Source organism: Equus caballus, chromosome 1 (assembly GCF_041296265.1).
Source record: "Equus caballus isolate H_3958 breed thoroughbred chromosome 1, TB-T2T, whole genome shotgun sequence".
In the NCBI taxonomy this organism is placed as follows: domain Eukaryota; kingdom Metazoa; phylum Chordata; class Mammalia; order Perissodactyla; family Equidae; genus Equus; species Equus caballus.
The window spans coordinates 25,166,190-25,181,967 of NC_091684.1; positions in this window are offsets into that span (position 1 = coordinate 25,166,190).

Genomic DNA, 15,778 nt, shown 5'->3' on the forward strand with positions numbered 1-15,778 from the left:
GCTAAATGTCCTAATTGTCACAAAAATTTTCTACTTAGGGTGACAAGAAGCAGAAATATGGGCAAATCACTTGTCTGTGATGATAAGCATCATGGTGAATTAAAAAGTAAAGATCAAAATGTGTGTAAAAGGAGTTAACTGGAATGGACAGCACGCTCTCTCAATACCCTTTCCTTCTCAGACACAGTTGGGAAAAAGGCAAAGGGAGGCCGCAGGGATGTACACAACTGAAGATAACTGACATAGCTTTTGGAAAGCAGTATGGCAGGAGGGAAAAAGTCTGACTCTCAACCTTAGATGGACCTAGGTTAGGATCTCAGTTCTAACGTCATTTATTAGAACAATTCTGTGACCTTAGGCATGTCTCAGAATCATCATCTATAAACATACATTTTTGGCAGGATAAAATGAGATAACATGTAAAACAAATCAGACATAGTGATTGAGTGATTATCGAATAGTGAATGCTTAATAAAAATTGTTTTTCCTTTCCATCCCTCCCATCACATTTATATTTAAAATACATGCCTATTTTATATCTCTAAGTTTCTTCTTGCTTGTCAAATCTCACTTTCATGTGACCCAGATTCAACTTTGATTTCACGTGTTGTGCATTATGGCATACGTATATATAATATATATTAATATAAGATATAAAATAAAATTGGTATATATATAAAAATTGGTAATAGCACCATATTAAGAGAATAGATTTATAGAGATAATAAGACAGCAAGCATCATGTTTAACAGTTAAAAGAGGTAGAAAACAAAACAGGAATGTCTTAGGAAAACTTAAAAACAGCCAGTTCATGGTCTCCTGCCCCTACTCTTCTATCGTAGAGCTTCCTTGTTTCCACTGTCAGCCTGAGGACTATAATGAGCACCATTATACTACTTCTCTGTCTTCTTTTTCCACTTCCTTTCCCTACAGACATATATGAAAGCCTGACCTAGCTCAGAGAGGACAAGATGAGTTAAAGTGCCAGTCTTTCCAGGTTTCAAATGTCATCATTAGTGTATAGATGTCTACAGCTTTTTTTTTTTAAAGATTTTATTTTTTTCCTTTTTCTCCCCAAAGCCTCCCGTACATAGTTGTATATTCTTCAATGTGGGTCCCTCTAGTTGTGGCATGTGGGATGCTGCCTCAGTGTGGTTTGATGAGCAGTGCCATGTCCGCGCCCAGGATTCGAACCAACGAAACACTGGGCTGCCTGCAGCGGAGCATGCGAACTTAACTACTCGGCCTCAGGGACAGCCCTTCTACAGCTTTTTAAAGTAATTTAAAACTCTTTATATTTACTTCTCATTATATCTTCCCTAAGAACCTCTTTTCTTAGAAATAGATGCTCATTATTTCCTTTAACTCATGAGGCCACAGAAGCGTAGACAGAGTAAGTAACTTCCTCTTCCATTGAGCAGCCCAAAGCGAGGCAGAAGTCAAGCCTCCTGATTCACGGGTGTGTCTTTCATCATTCCATCTTTCCTTGTACAATCCAAAGTTCAAGTCAAATTTCTAATGAAGTTCTAACTAGAACACTCTGGAGTGGGAGAATATGCTAAAATTCTTACATCTGTGCTTCCTCATATCTATTGACTTTAAACACGTATAATTGAGTTGGTTGACAGACCAATTAAAACACAATTACACTGGGGCTGGCCCGGTGGTGCAGTGGTTAAGTGAGCACATTCCGCTTTGGCGGCCCGGGGTTCGTCAGTTCGGATCCTGGGTGTGGACATGGCACCGCTTGGCACGCCATGCTGTAGTAGGCTTCCCACATGTAAAGTGGAGGAAGATGGGTACGGATGTTAGCTCAGGGCCAGTCTTCCTCAGCAAAAAGAGGAGGATTGGCAGCAGTAAGCTCAGGGCTAATCTTCCTAAAAAAAAAATAATAATAATAATAAAATAAAATAAAATACAATTACACTTTCTCCCTGGCAGAATCCCACCTTTGAGACTAATTTGTGGAGAGCAATCAAGCAATAATCCTCCTTTTCAATCCCATTAGGTAGATTCTAAGAAGTCTATATAACCTATGCTGAGATTCTGGTAATTGACAGGAGGGCTTAAGACAGGGCATGTGACCTTAGATTTAATATGGAGTTGCAGACTTTTATTCATTCATTATCTAAATTTTAGGGATAAAAAGAAAACAATTATTACCTAATCAAAGTCTCTCATTTCACAGAGGGAACTTGGTCCAGAAAGTGAATTGAGCTGCCCAGAAAAGCCCACAGTTAGTGGTTGTTTTTTTACTAAAATCTGGATAGTTTGACTCTTCTGATGCTGGGTTCAATATTCTTTCATCTTTTTACTGTATCTCACAATGGCTTTTTTAAACCTACATAATTCTACATAGTTCCTCACAATTTACAACTTTGATATCATATTCTGATGAGGTGCTGAGTTCCATGAAGTGTACTTGATTTCTGACCACCTACAATCCTTTTTAAAATTGTTGATGCCTGAACTAGCCCAGGGCAGTCATATTTATAATTTTGTTTTTTTCAGCTTTATTGAGGTATACGTATATACAATATTTGAACCTATTTAATGTATACAGTTTGCTGAGTTTGCACATATGCATGTACCTATGATATTATCTCCACAAAGTAATAAACACATTTATCACTTCCAAAAGATTTCTTGTGTCCACTTGCTGTGCGTGTGTGTGTTAAGAACACTTAGCATGAAATCTACCTGCTTAATGAGTTTTTAAGTGCACAAGTAGCATCTCTTTTAAAATGATCTGTTGGACAGTAGAGCGCTATAGTTAACAATACTGTATTGTTTACTGAAAAATTTGCTAAGAGGCTAGATCATGTATTAAGTGTTCTCATCACAAAAAATAAATAAATAGAGAAAGAGGGAAGGAGGAAACTTTTAGAGGTGATGAATATGTTCATGGCATAGTTTGCAGTGATGGTTTCATGGGTGTATACTCATCTCCAAACTCATCAAGTTGCATACAATAAATATGTACAGCTTTTTGTGTGTCTATTGTACCTCAATAAAGTGGTTTCGGGTTTTTTTGGTGAGGAAGATTGGCCCTGAGCTAGCATCTGTTGCCAATCTGAGCTAACATCAGTGCCCATCTTCCTCTATTTTTTATATGGGATGCTGCCACCACATGGCTTGATGAGTCATGCATGTCCACCCAGGGATCCGAACCTGTGAACTCCAGGCTGCTGAAGCAGAGAGTGCAAACTTAACAACTATGCCACTGACTGGTCCACTAACGTGCTTTTTTAAGAAAGAAATAAAGACAGAAGAAAGACCTATGAGGTTTTTAAAAAATATATATTCCCATCTCTACTGTAGAACTAGCAAATCAAAATTTCCAGACATGATGTCTAAAAACAAAAATAGAGAGATCTTGTCAAGATAGCGGTGTAAGCAGACTCTGAACTCATCTCCTCCCATGAACACAACCAGATTACAACTATTTTTGGAAAAATTACCCCGGATTGAAAACTGAAAACTGGATAAAAAGAACCCCCACAACAAGGGACAGTGCTGACTAAGGGAGAAGAGGCAGAAATTCCTGCTGGAGAGGAAAAAAGCCACCTTTGGGAGCAGCGGAGCTTCTCAGCGGGCCAGGCGGGAGCCACCCTAAGGTACACAGCCCTCCCTGGAGGAGTGAGGTCCGGAGTGGGGGCCGATACTGCTATAAGCCTCCTTCAGACTTAACCCAGCTGAGACGGAGGTCTTACTGTCTGGATTTGCTGGCTATTAACTGCAGCAAGGATACCCCCAGAAAAGCTATTGGCCAAAAGCCAAAAAGACCCCGGTCTTAAAGGGCCCATGCAAAAACTCACTCACTGCAGCAACTTAAAATCACCAGAGAGAAGGCTGACAGTCCTTTGGTGAAAGGAGACTCACCTGGTGGGCTCTGGGGGCCTCTTGGTGAGCGGAGGGACCTCTTCAGAGACTGAGACATTGGTGGGGGCCATTGTTCTGAACTGGTCCAGGCATGCTGACACAGACCCCAGTGGGCGCCATTGAGGTTCATCCCTTGGCCTGTTAGCCCAGGGGTCTGCCACACCCACTAGAGCACAGATTTAATCCAGTTCAGCCAGGGCAGGCAACCCACCCTAGGGACTGGCCCCACCTAACAGCAAGCCCTCAGGCTATTTTTCAGCCTACATTGACTGGGTGCCTTGATCCTCTACAGGCAGGCAAGGGTGTCTGCCTCTGTGGGGCAGGGCCTGTGTGAGGACCAGGTGAACTGTGGGGGGCATTGGTGGAGAGGTGGGGGCCTCTGTAGTGCAGTGTCGGGGTATGTTCCAGAGGGTTGAGAAGTTTGCATGGACCAGGACTATGTTGACGGTATATGTGGTCCTGTAGGGGCTGAGGCTTATCAGCGACAGAAGACCTGTGCTTCACAAATAGCCATAAAAAGGATCATCCCCACTTTCCAAAGCCTGAAACAATTCAGTACCCCCATGCCTAGGGCTAGCCCCACTCAGCTGCACTCCTAAGAGAATTGACAACAGCCTTGTAGGCCTAAGGCCTATCACAACTATAAGCCCCTGAGCCTAGCAGCCAGCTACACTGGGTACCAGCCCAATTAAGAGGAAAACTGCAATAGGAGTGTGCTGATAGACTTTGTAGCCAGTGGTGCTGAGGCTCCCCAAAGTGTATTTACAAACAGCTGGCCAGGGAAGGAAAGACTAGACTCCCTGTGTATGTGCAGTGGGAGCAACCCTGCCACAGCAGAAGGACACAAGTAGCCCACAAAGAGGTCACTCCTGGAACTTCAGGACTGGTGATGAGAGGGAAGCACACTGCTGGGCCTCATAAGGCATCTCATACATAAGGCCACTTCTCCAAGATCAGGAGACATAGCCGACTCACCTAATAAATAGAAATAAGCACAGAGAAAGAGGCATAATAAGGAGACAAAGGAATACTTTCCAAGCAAGGGAACAGCACAAAACCCCAGAAAAAGGACTAAATGAAACAGAAACAAGTAACCTACTTGACAAAGAGTTCAAACAAAATATCATGAGGATGCTCACAGATATTGGGAGAAGACTGGATGAACACAGTGAGCTCATCAGCAAAGAACTGGAAGATATTAAAAAAACAATCAGAAATGAATACTACAATACTGGAAATGAAAAATTCACTAGAGGGACTCAATAGCAGAGGATGCAGAATAACAGATCAGCAAGCTGGATGGAAGATTAGAGGAAATCACCCAAGCAGAACAGAAAAAAGAATAAGACAGAATGAGAACAGTCTAAGGGGACTCTGGGACAATATCAAGCATGCTAACATTCTGATTATAGGTGTCCCAAAAGGGGAAGAAAGAGAAAAAGGGGCAGAAAATTTATTTGAAGAAATAACAGATGAAAATTTTCCTAATCTGAGCAAGGAAACAAACATCCAAGTTCAGGAAGAACAGAGAGCTCCCAACAAGGTAAGCTCAAAGGGGTCCACACCAAGACATATTATAATTAAAATGTCCAAAATTAAACATAAAGAGAGAATCCTAAAAGCAGCAAGAGAAATGCCACAAGTGACATACAAAGGAAAGCCCATCAGGCTATCAGTGTTCTTCTCAGCCAAGACCCTACAGGCAAGAAGAGAATGGCATGATGTATTTAAAATGCTAAAAGGAAAAAACCTACAGCAAAGAATACTCTATCTATCAAGATTGTCATTCAGAATGGAAGGAGAGATAAAGAACTTCCCAGACAAGCAAAAATTAAAGGAGTTTATCACCAAGAAACCAGTTCTACAAGAAATGCTGAAGGGACTTATTTAAGTGGGAAAGCAATGACCACAAATAGAGATTAAAAAAAAAAATTATCAAAAACACAAAACAACAACAACAACAAACCAGGCAATAAAATCACTTGTAAAGGTAAAAATATAGTAAAGATAGCAGATCAACTACCTGTGAAGATAATATGAAGGTTAAAAGACAAATGTACTAAAATCACCTATTTCAATGATAAGAGGGTAATGGATAGACACACACTAAACAAGAGACTATATATCATTTGAAAAACATAAAATGTGGGAGGAGGGGAGTGAAAAAGTACAGCTTTTAGAAAGAGGTCAAGCTAAAGAATCTATCAACTCGATATAGACTGTTGTATACATAGAATGTTAAATAGGATACTCATGATAATCACAAATCAGAAACCTATAATAAGCAAGAAAAAAAGTAAGACAAAAGAAATCAAACATATTACTAAACATAGCCATCAAACTACAAGGGAAGAGAGCAAGAGAAAAAGAAAGGAACAGAGAAGAACTACTAAAACCCAGAAAAAAAAGTAACAAAATGGCAATAAATACATATTTATCAATAGCTACTTTAAATGTCAATGGACTAAATGCTCCAATCAAATGCCATAGGGTAGCCAAGTGGATAAAAAAAAAAAGACCCATGTATATGCTGCATACAAGAGACACACTTCAGACCTAGAGACACGCACAAAATGAAAGTGAAAGGATGGAAAATGATATTCCATGCAAATGGCAAAGAAAAGAAAGCAGAGGTAGCAGTACTTATATCAGACAAAATAGGCTTTAAAACAAAAACTGTAACAAGAGACAAAGATGGGCACTACATCATGATAAAGGGAACAATCCAACAAGGAAATATAACACTTGTAAATATCTATGCACCCAACATAGGAGTACCTAAATAGATAAAGCAATTATTAAGAGACATAAAAGGAGAAATAGACAGTAAGACAATAATAGTAGGGGACTTTAACACTCCTTTTACACCAATGAATACATCATCCAACTGGAAGATCAATAAAGAAACACTGACCTTAAAGGACACATTAGACCAGATGGACTTAGTAGCTATATACAGAACATTCCATTCAAAAACCACAGAATACACATTCTTTTCAAATGCACATGGAACATTCTCTAGGATTGATCACATATTAGGCCACAAAACAAGTCTCAATAAATTTAAGAAGATCGAAATAATACCATGCATCTTTTCTGACCATAAACATATGAAACTAGAAATCAACTACAGGAAGAAAAGCCACAAAAATGTGGAGATTAAACAAAATGCTGCTGAACAATGATTGGGTCAATGAAGAAATCAAAGGAGAAATTTGAAAATGAAAACACGGCATGCCAAAATCTGTGGGATACAGAAAAACTGGTTCTACGAGGGAAGTTTATAGCAATTCAGGCCTACCTCAACAAAGAAGAAAAACCCCAAATAGATAATCTAAAAGCACATCTAAAGGTACTGGAAAAAGAACAACCAACAAAGCTCAAAATCAGCAGAAGGAAGGAAATAATAAAAATCAGAGCAGAAATAAACGATATAGAGACTAAAAAAAATAGAAAAAATTAATGAAACCAAGAGCTGGGTCTTTGAAAAGATAAACAAAATTGATAAACCCTTAGCTAGACTCACCAAGAAAAAAAGAGAGAAGACTCAAATAAATAAAATCAGAAATGAAAGAGGAGAGATCACAATGGATCCCTCAGAAATAAAAAAGATAATAAGAGAATACTATGAAAAGCTATCTGCCAACAAATTGGATAATCTAGAAGAAATGGGTAAATTCTCAGAAACTTACAACCTTCCAAAACTGGACCAAGAAGATGTAGAAAATTTGAATAGACTGATCACCAGTAAGGAGATCGAAACAGCAAGGAAAAACCTCCCAAAAAATATAAGTCCAGGACCAAATGGCTTCCCTGGTGTATTCTACCAAACATTCAAAAAAGACTTAATACCTATCCTTCTCAAACTCTTCCAAAAAATTGAAGAGGAAGGGAGGCTTCCTAACTCCTTCTATGAAGCCAACATTATCCTGATACCAAAACGAGACAAGGACAACACAAAAAAAGAAAATTACAGGCCAATATCACTGATGAACATCGATGCAAAAATCCTCAACAAAATACTTGCAAGTCGAATACAACAATACATTAAAAAGATCATACATCATGATCAAGTGGGTTTCATTCCAGGGATGCAGGGATGGTTCAACATCCACAAATCTATCAACGTGATGCACCACATTAACAAAATGAAGAATAAAAATAACATGATCATTTCAACAGATGCAGAGAAAGCATTTGACAAGATACAGCATCCATTTATGATAAAAACTCTAAATAAAATGGGTATAGAAGGAAAATACCTCAACATAATAAAGGCCATATATGACAAACCCACAGCAAATATCATTCTCAACAGAGAAAAGCTGAAAGCTCTCCCTCTAAGAACAGGAACCAGACAAGGATGCCCACTGTCACCCCTCTTATTTCACATAGTATTGGTAGTCCTAGCCAGAGCAATCAGGCAAGAAAAAGAAACAAAAGGGATACACATTGGAAACGAAGAAGTGAAACTGTCACTCTTTGCAGAAGACATGATTTTATATCTAGAAAACCCTAAAGATTCCACTAAAAAACTTTCAGAAACAATAAAGGAATACAGTCAAGTCGTGGGATACAAAATCAATGTGCAAAGATTGGTTGTATTTCTATACACTAACAACGAAGTAGGAGAAAGAGAAATTAAGAATGCAATCCCATTTACAATTGCAACAAAAAGAATAAAATACCTACGAATAAACTTAACCAAAGAGGCGAAAGATCTGTACACCGAAAACTATAAAACATTGTTGAAAGAAATCGAAGAAGACGCTAAGAAATGAAAAGATATTCCGTGCTCTTGGATTGGAAGGATTAACATTGTTCAAATGTCCACACTTCCTAAAGCAATCTATAGATTCAACGCAATCCCTATCAAAGTTCCAACGTCATTTTTCACAGAAATAGAACAAAGAATCCTGAACTTTATACGGAACAACAAAAGACCCCGAATAGCCAAAGGATTCCTGAGAAAAAAGAACAAAGCTGGAGGTATCACACTCCCCGATTTCAAAATATACTACAAAGCTATAGTAACCAAAACAGCATGGTACTGGCACAAAAACAGACACAGCGATCAATGGAACAGAATTGAGAACCCAGAAGTAAACCCACACATTCATGGACAGCTAATATTTGACAAGGGAACCGAGAGCATATGATGGAGAAAGGAGAGTCTCTTCAATAAATGGTGTTGGGAAAACTGGACAGCCACATGCAAAAGAATGAAAGTAGACCATTCCCTTACACCAGGCACAAAAAATCAACTCAAAGTGGATTAAAGACTTGAATGTAAGACCCGAAACCATGAGACTTGTAGAAGAAAACATAGGCAGTACGCTCTTGGACATCGGTCTTAACAACATATTTTCAAGTACCATGTCTGACTGGGCAAAGGAAACAAAAGAAAAAATGAACAAAGGGGACTATATCAAACTTAAAAGCTTCTGCACAGCCTAGGAAACCATCAACAAAACTCAAAGACAACCTAACAATTGGGAGAAGATATTTGCAAACCATATATCAGATAAGGGGTTAATATACAAAATATACAAAGAACTCATACAGCTCAACAACAAAAAAAACCAAGGATCCAATTAAAAAATGGGCAAAGGATCTGAACAGAGATTTCTCCAAAGAAGATATATGGATGGCCAACAGGCATATGAAAAGATGCTCCACATCATTAGCTATCAGGGAAATGCAAATCAAAATTACAATGAGGTATCACCTCACTCCGGTCAGAATGTCTATAATTAACAAGGCAAGAAACAACAAATGTTAGAGAGGATGTGGAGAGATGGTAACCCTCGTACACTGCTGGTGGGAGTGCAAACTGGTGCAGCCACTATGGAAAGCAGTTTGGAGTATCCTCAGAAAATTACGAATAGATCTACCATATGATCAAGCTATCCCACTGCTGGGTATTTATCCAGAGAACTTGAAAAGGCAAAGGCATAAAGATACATGCACCCCTATGTTCATTGCGGCATTATACACAATAGCCAAGACTTGGAAGCAACCTAGGTGCCCATCAAGGGATGAATTCATAAAGAAGATGTGGTATTTAGACACGATGGAATACTCCTCAGCCATAAGAAATGATGAAATCTGGCCATTTGTGACAACATGCATGGACCTTGAGGGTATTTTGCTGAGTGAGATAAGTCAGAGGGAGAAAGTCAAATACCATATGATCTCACTTATAAGTAGAAACTAAAAACAACGACAAACAAACACATAGCATTGGAGATTGGATTGGTGGTTACCATAGGGGAAGGGGGGAGGGGGGAGGGCAAAAGAGGTGGTTAGGATCACATGTGAGGGGATGGAGTATAATTAGTTTTTGGGTGGTGAACATGATGTCATCTACACAGAATTCAAAATATATTATGATGTACATCCAAAAGCTCTATGATGTTACAATGCAATGTTACTGCGATTAAAAAAATAAATAAAACAAAAGTAAACAAAACGTCTTAAGTTATTCTGTTACACTACACATGGGAGCTGCTTCACTAAGCTAAGTCACGGGCCATAACATAAAAACTTAATGGTTTTGGAGAAGATGCATCTTGGATTTGCCAACTAATCTGACAACAGAGAAACCTGGGATGAGTATTGCCCTTATTTCCGAGGTACTGAGGCCCCTGCCCTGGACACTGAGCTTTACAGCATCTGCTCTTACCCTTCTCTAGCTGTATCCCACCCCCTTCTCTGGGACAAGGAGTCCATAGAGAGAATGGCTATGTCTCCCGATGGTCTAGGCATGTATATTCCCTTCTAGACCATGCTCCAGGTACGTGGGATTCAGAAATTTCTCTGTTCAACCTGTTTCCAGTCTGTTTCAAAGCCTGTGAAAGCCTCTTTTCAAATCCAACCTGTTGTGGGCAGACTGCCCCTTTATTGAGCGTAACTGCTGGGCCAAGGTAGGGTAGGGATAAAGCCCAGATATGTAGAGGGATGTCCATATACACGCCAGCCAGGCCTGGTTTCAGGGAGAGAAGGGTGAGAGTCATTCATTTATACTCATGTTCCAAGCCCCTTGTATGTCAGGAGCAGTCTGTTTGGAGTTATCTGATATCATAAAGCATGGGAAGTCTACAAAGACTTGAAGTTTCTCAGATACCATGTTTTTGTTTTAATGATATCTTTAAAGTGTAATGAGAAACCAGTATGTTGGTTATGGAAAAACATGAACCAGGTGAAGTGTTTTTTTAGCGTTGCCCAAACTCAAACTGTCAAATTGCCTTCCACAACCATGACAGGCCACTCCAAACCTTCTCTTCCAAGGCAGTGCCCTTGGGTGAAAGCAACAAGGACAATTACCAAATATGTCTTTGCTGTGTGGTGGGTGCCTGCTCTCTTCTTTCAGAATCTAGTCAGTTAATTCACGTTACCAGCTAACATATGGCCCTGGCCGTCAAACCTTACATGCACGTGGTCTGCGCACATGTCACCTTCCCTTCTTTGGCATTGTCTGATTCACCAAAAAGTCTTGTGAGGTAGGCGTGTCAGTAAAACGTTACACTTTACAAATGAGGACGCTCATCCTGAAGCTTTTTTGGTTTCCTATTCAAATTTGCATCCCAATAATTGGTGGGGCCATGTCTAATTGGGGAGGACACAATTCAACCCATAACAGACACATTTTACTAAAGTTGTATACATGGTATTGTAGGGAGACGATATTAGGGATGAAGAGACCAGAGGGGAGAGCATGTTTGGTTCCGTTTGTGACCGCAGTTTGGAGGTAGAAATATCCTTGGGTTTAGAAAGTTAGTAAGGAACATTTTTACTATGATCCATGTTTAAGAAGAACCACCTGAAGAATAAAAATTAAAGAGTAATTTTTACATCTGTAGAAGAAAATCGACATCTATTTTTAAAAGGCAGGAAAGTGGTGGAGGAGGAAAGATACAAAAAGGACAATATGGCAAGTAGAAAATACAAAATAAGATTCAGAAATAAATCCAAATCCATTAGTAATGAAGTAATTATAATACATGTAAATAGGCTAAACTCACTGATCAAATGATAGTTTGTTAGACTGAATAAAAATCAAGTTACACTAATATTGTTATAAAAGAATTACATTTAAAACAATTATTTTTTGTTTGAAAATAATGTATAAGCCAAAAGAAATCCAGGTTAGGAATTTTAATATCAAACCAAATTTAATATAAGAGTAGATGAGAGAAAAAATGCATCAGAAGGATAAAAACGATTAACATGTGTTGAATAATATCATTTTAAATCCATAATTAAGAGTCGACAGAACTATGTGAGAAAAAAATAAATGAACAATTCTAGTTTGATAATTAAAAATACCCTTTTCTGAAAGGAAGAACTCAAGCAAATACAAATAAACAAATACGTAGCAGATTTGAAAATCATGTACTTTATAGTCAACCAACGTGGACTATTCACTCCCTCCTTATTTTCTACTTTCTCTTCTATTTATTTGCATTTTTATTCTCTCGTTAAATAACTATAGTTTTATAGATTTTAAAAATAAAAGAATACTTTTAGCAGTTTACATATCAATAAACATGAAAATCTAGATAAACTTGATACTTTTTGAGAAAGATAAAATGCTAAAGTTAACTAAATATGAAATAAAAATGTGAATAACATGATAACGACAAAGACTTTAATTAGTAATGAAACTTCAAACTCTATTTCTGTCAAAAAGCCCATGTCTGGTTTAAAGGTGAGTTCTGCTAATTTTTCAAGAGACACATAATCCCAATCTTATATAAGAGGTTATGAAAAATAACATAAAGTAAAGAAGGAAGTTATTCAATTTCTTTAGTGAAGTTAATTGTAATCTTGATACCCGAACAAATTAAAGGTAGTGCAAGAAGAGAAATCATAGGCCAATTTCACTTTTAAATATCGATTTAAATATTTGAAGTTAAGTAAATCTATCAGAAGCATAATACTATGTTAAAAATAATACATTGTGAGCCAATGGGTTTATTACAGAAATGTAATCATGTTTTAGCACATACATCTCTCAAAATATGCAGAAATATGATAATGTTCTATATGACTTTATGATAAAAATAGACAATTTTGAACAAAAGATAATTTCCTTAACTTAATTTTAAAAATGGCAAAATTACAAAGTTGACAAATATTAATGTACTGCTGAGGCTTTTATAAATTCTTGTGTATTGCTGGGGGGGTGATTAAACTGTCCACTCATTGTGAAGAAGAGATGGTCATTGCCTATGATATATTTTTATATCATTTCCTTAACACCAAGAAATTTCATCCCAAGGTTTATATCTCCAAAAAGCCTGCATAAATTCATAAAAAGACATGTACAAAATTTTTTCTCATACCCTTTTTTTTTTTCCATGATGGCTGGCATAGTTGGAAGCAACCTGCATGCCCATTCCCAGGGGACTGATTAAATAAAATATGGTATATGCATAAAATAAAATATGATGCAGAGTCAGAAGCAAAGAGCCAGATTTATTGCAATTAGGCGACATCTCACAAACATGTTAATAAGAAACGGGAGTGAGAAGAAGATTTATAGCACCATTTATGCAAATTAAAAACATGCATTAACACTATATATTTTTCAAGGATACACATATATCTAAATAGGTACACAGAGGAGAAATTGGAAAGATATATATTAAAAACACTATTGTGAGTACATTTCAGAAGGAGAGGAATAGCCGTAGAGATGAGAAATGAAGAGAAAATAATGCAATGAAATAAAAGAGGGACCATGTAAGGGTGAGTAGTGAGAGTGGCATGAATGACTTAATTTAATTTATTTCTGTGCTTCTAAGGTACAGATAAAATTAAAAGATAAAAGTAAAATTGACTATGTGATATGTGTATAAAAATTTTGTATTTTTATTTGTTCCTTGCAAGTCTTTTTTATATAGCAAGTTCTCCAAGTACATTTGAAATAGGATTCAAATTATATACCATTTTTTCCCATGAAGACATCTGTAACATAAAGCATTTTCACCTGTCGTGCTCTGAAAAGTGGTTACTTTGCAGGAAATCATAACTTTTCTGTCCATCCTTGACTGGAGGAAACATGATTGAAAAGTTTGCATATTTCCTTTGTCTGTTCAGACAGTAAGAATAAAAAGAAGTCTGTGGTTTTTAGATAGCCTTTGAGTTGACAGGCTGCCACTTTGAATCTGAATCTAATTTTCCAGGGGTCAGGCTAACAAAGTAAGCCATGCTATGAATATTCTTTCCTGATGCTGAACTGGCTTGAATGAGGAAGCACTTCTAACGCAGCCCGAAACACCTATTGCTGAAATGTACAGACAAGCAAACAAAGGTAAATCAAATAGTAAAAACACACAGCCACTTTTTCAAGAGCAAGTATTATTTCATGTTACTGGCAAAGGAAACCGAGGCACATAGTGACATAGTATTCCAAATCGCACCATGAATCAGATAAAACTCAAGTCAGAACTAGAACCACATTTTCTGATTCCTAGCCAGTGCCGCTTCCAGTCCTGTGTGCCTCTGCGAAGTATTCAAGTACATACGATTCATGGCACAATAACAAAAGGCATCATCAATATTTAAGACTCTTCATATGAGACATTCCATAGAGTTTGGAGGTTTATGAGAAGATGCAAAGTAGCAATTTCTGTTTGAGATAGAGACATTTTAAACGACTCACGTTTTAATTAACCACTAACTTTTTTCTTCCCACGGTGTGCACAGTAAACTTTATGTGTTTGCTGTCTAAAGCTCTGTGTTTTCAAATTGGGAGCTCCTGCTTCTTTCCATTTTAATTAAAAATTGTGAGCTTGACATAATCAACGTCCTTCCTTTCTTGGATGTTTAATGAACATTAATGAAACAAAATTAGAGTGCTATTCAACATTCCGCCAATTTATTAACGGTTAGGCAGGCTAACTTTGTTTCCAGGGACTGGGGTTGAACTTAATAATTTAGGGAAATTAGCTTTCCCACTAGCATTTAATAAAATCACAGTAGGGCTTGAGGCCTGCAAAATTAGGTCAACATGCTGTTGATGTTATTGTTTATATTGAGAAGGCATCCTGAAATCAGAGAAACCATCGCAAGTTTAATCCACAATTGCTTCCACTTGATTAAAATTCTGGCCTTTCTGATGACGACAGAGGCCATTTTCTCCCAATAGTCCTTATTGTCCACTTCACTCCTGTTTTCTCTATTGGCACGTGTACTTCTCAACTATTTTTTTGTGTACATTTTCTGCTTACATATTAAACGTCTTCTATATACCTAGTTCTACCCAGTGTTTTATTAATTTTTAAAAGTCTATGAGAGGAAATATAGTGTTTTATGTAAGTATTCAAATTTTGGCAACAAAAAAACTTTAATTTTGAATCCTAGATCTACCCTTTACTAGCTGTGGGATCTTGAGGCAAGATTATCTTCTTTGACCCTCAAGTATCTGTGTCTGCCTCATAGAATTTATCATTCAGTCAAGAAATATTTTTTGCCAGCTTTTGCACTAGATCTGGGTTCATTAGGATGAACAAAATGAACATGTTTGTGCTCTCGTGGAATTCACCTTTTAACAGGGGAGAGAGTCTTAAAACATTGTCATATATAATGATTATTTACTTAAATTTTTACCAGGTTTAGTGAAATGCTTGGAAGTCTGGAAATCGTGATAGTCTTACCTAAGGAAAAAAAGAATATTAAACTAGAACTCAAATGATAAGTAAAAGTTGACGAAGAGAAAAGAGGAGGGAAATGTGTTCCAGGGAAAGGAAAAGCATAAGCAAAATCTGTGAAAGGAAAGGAGTTTGGTTTTCATGAGCATCCGAGGAAGGCCAGAGAAGAGACAGAAAGGAGGAGGTTGACATACATAGGCACAGAGTAGATCTTGCAGAACCTTGTAAGCCAAATTGAG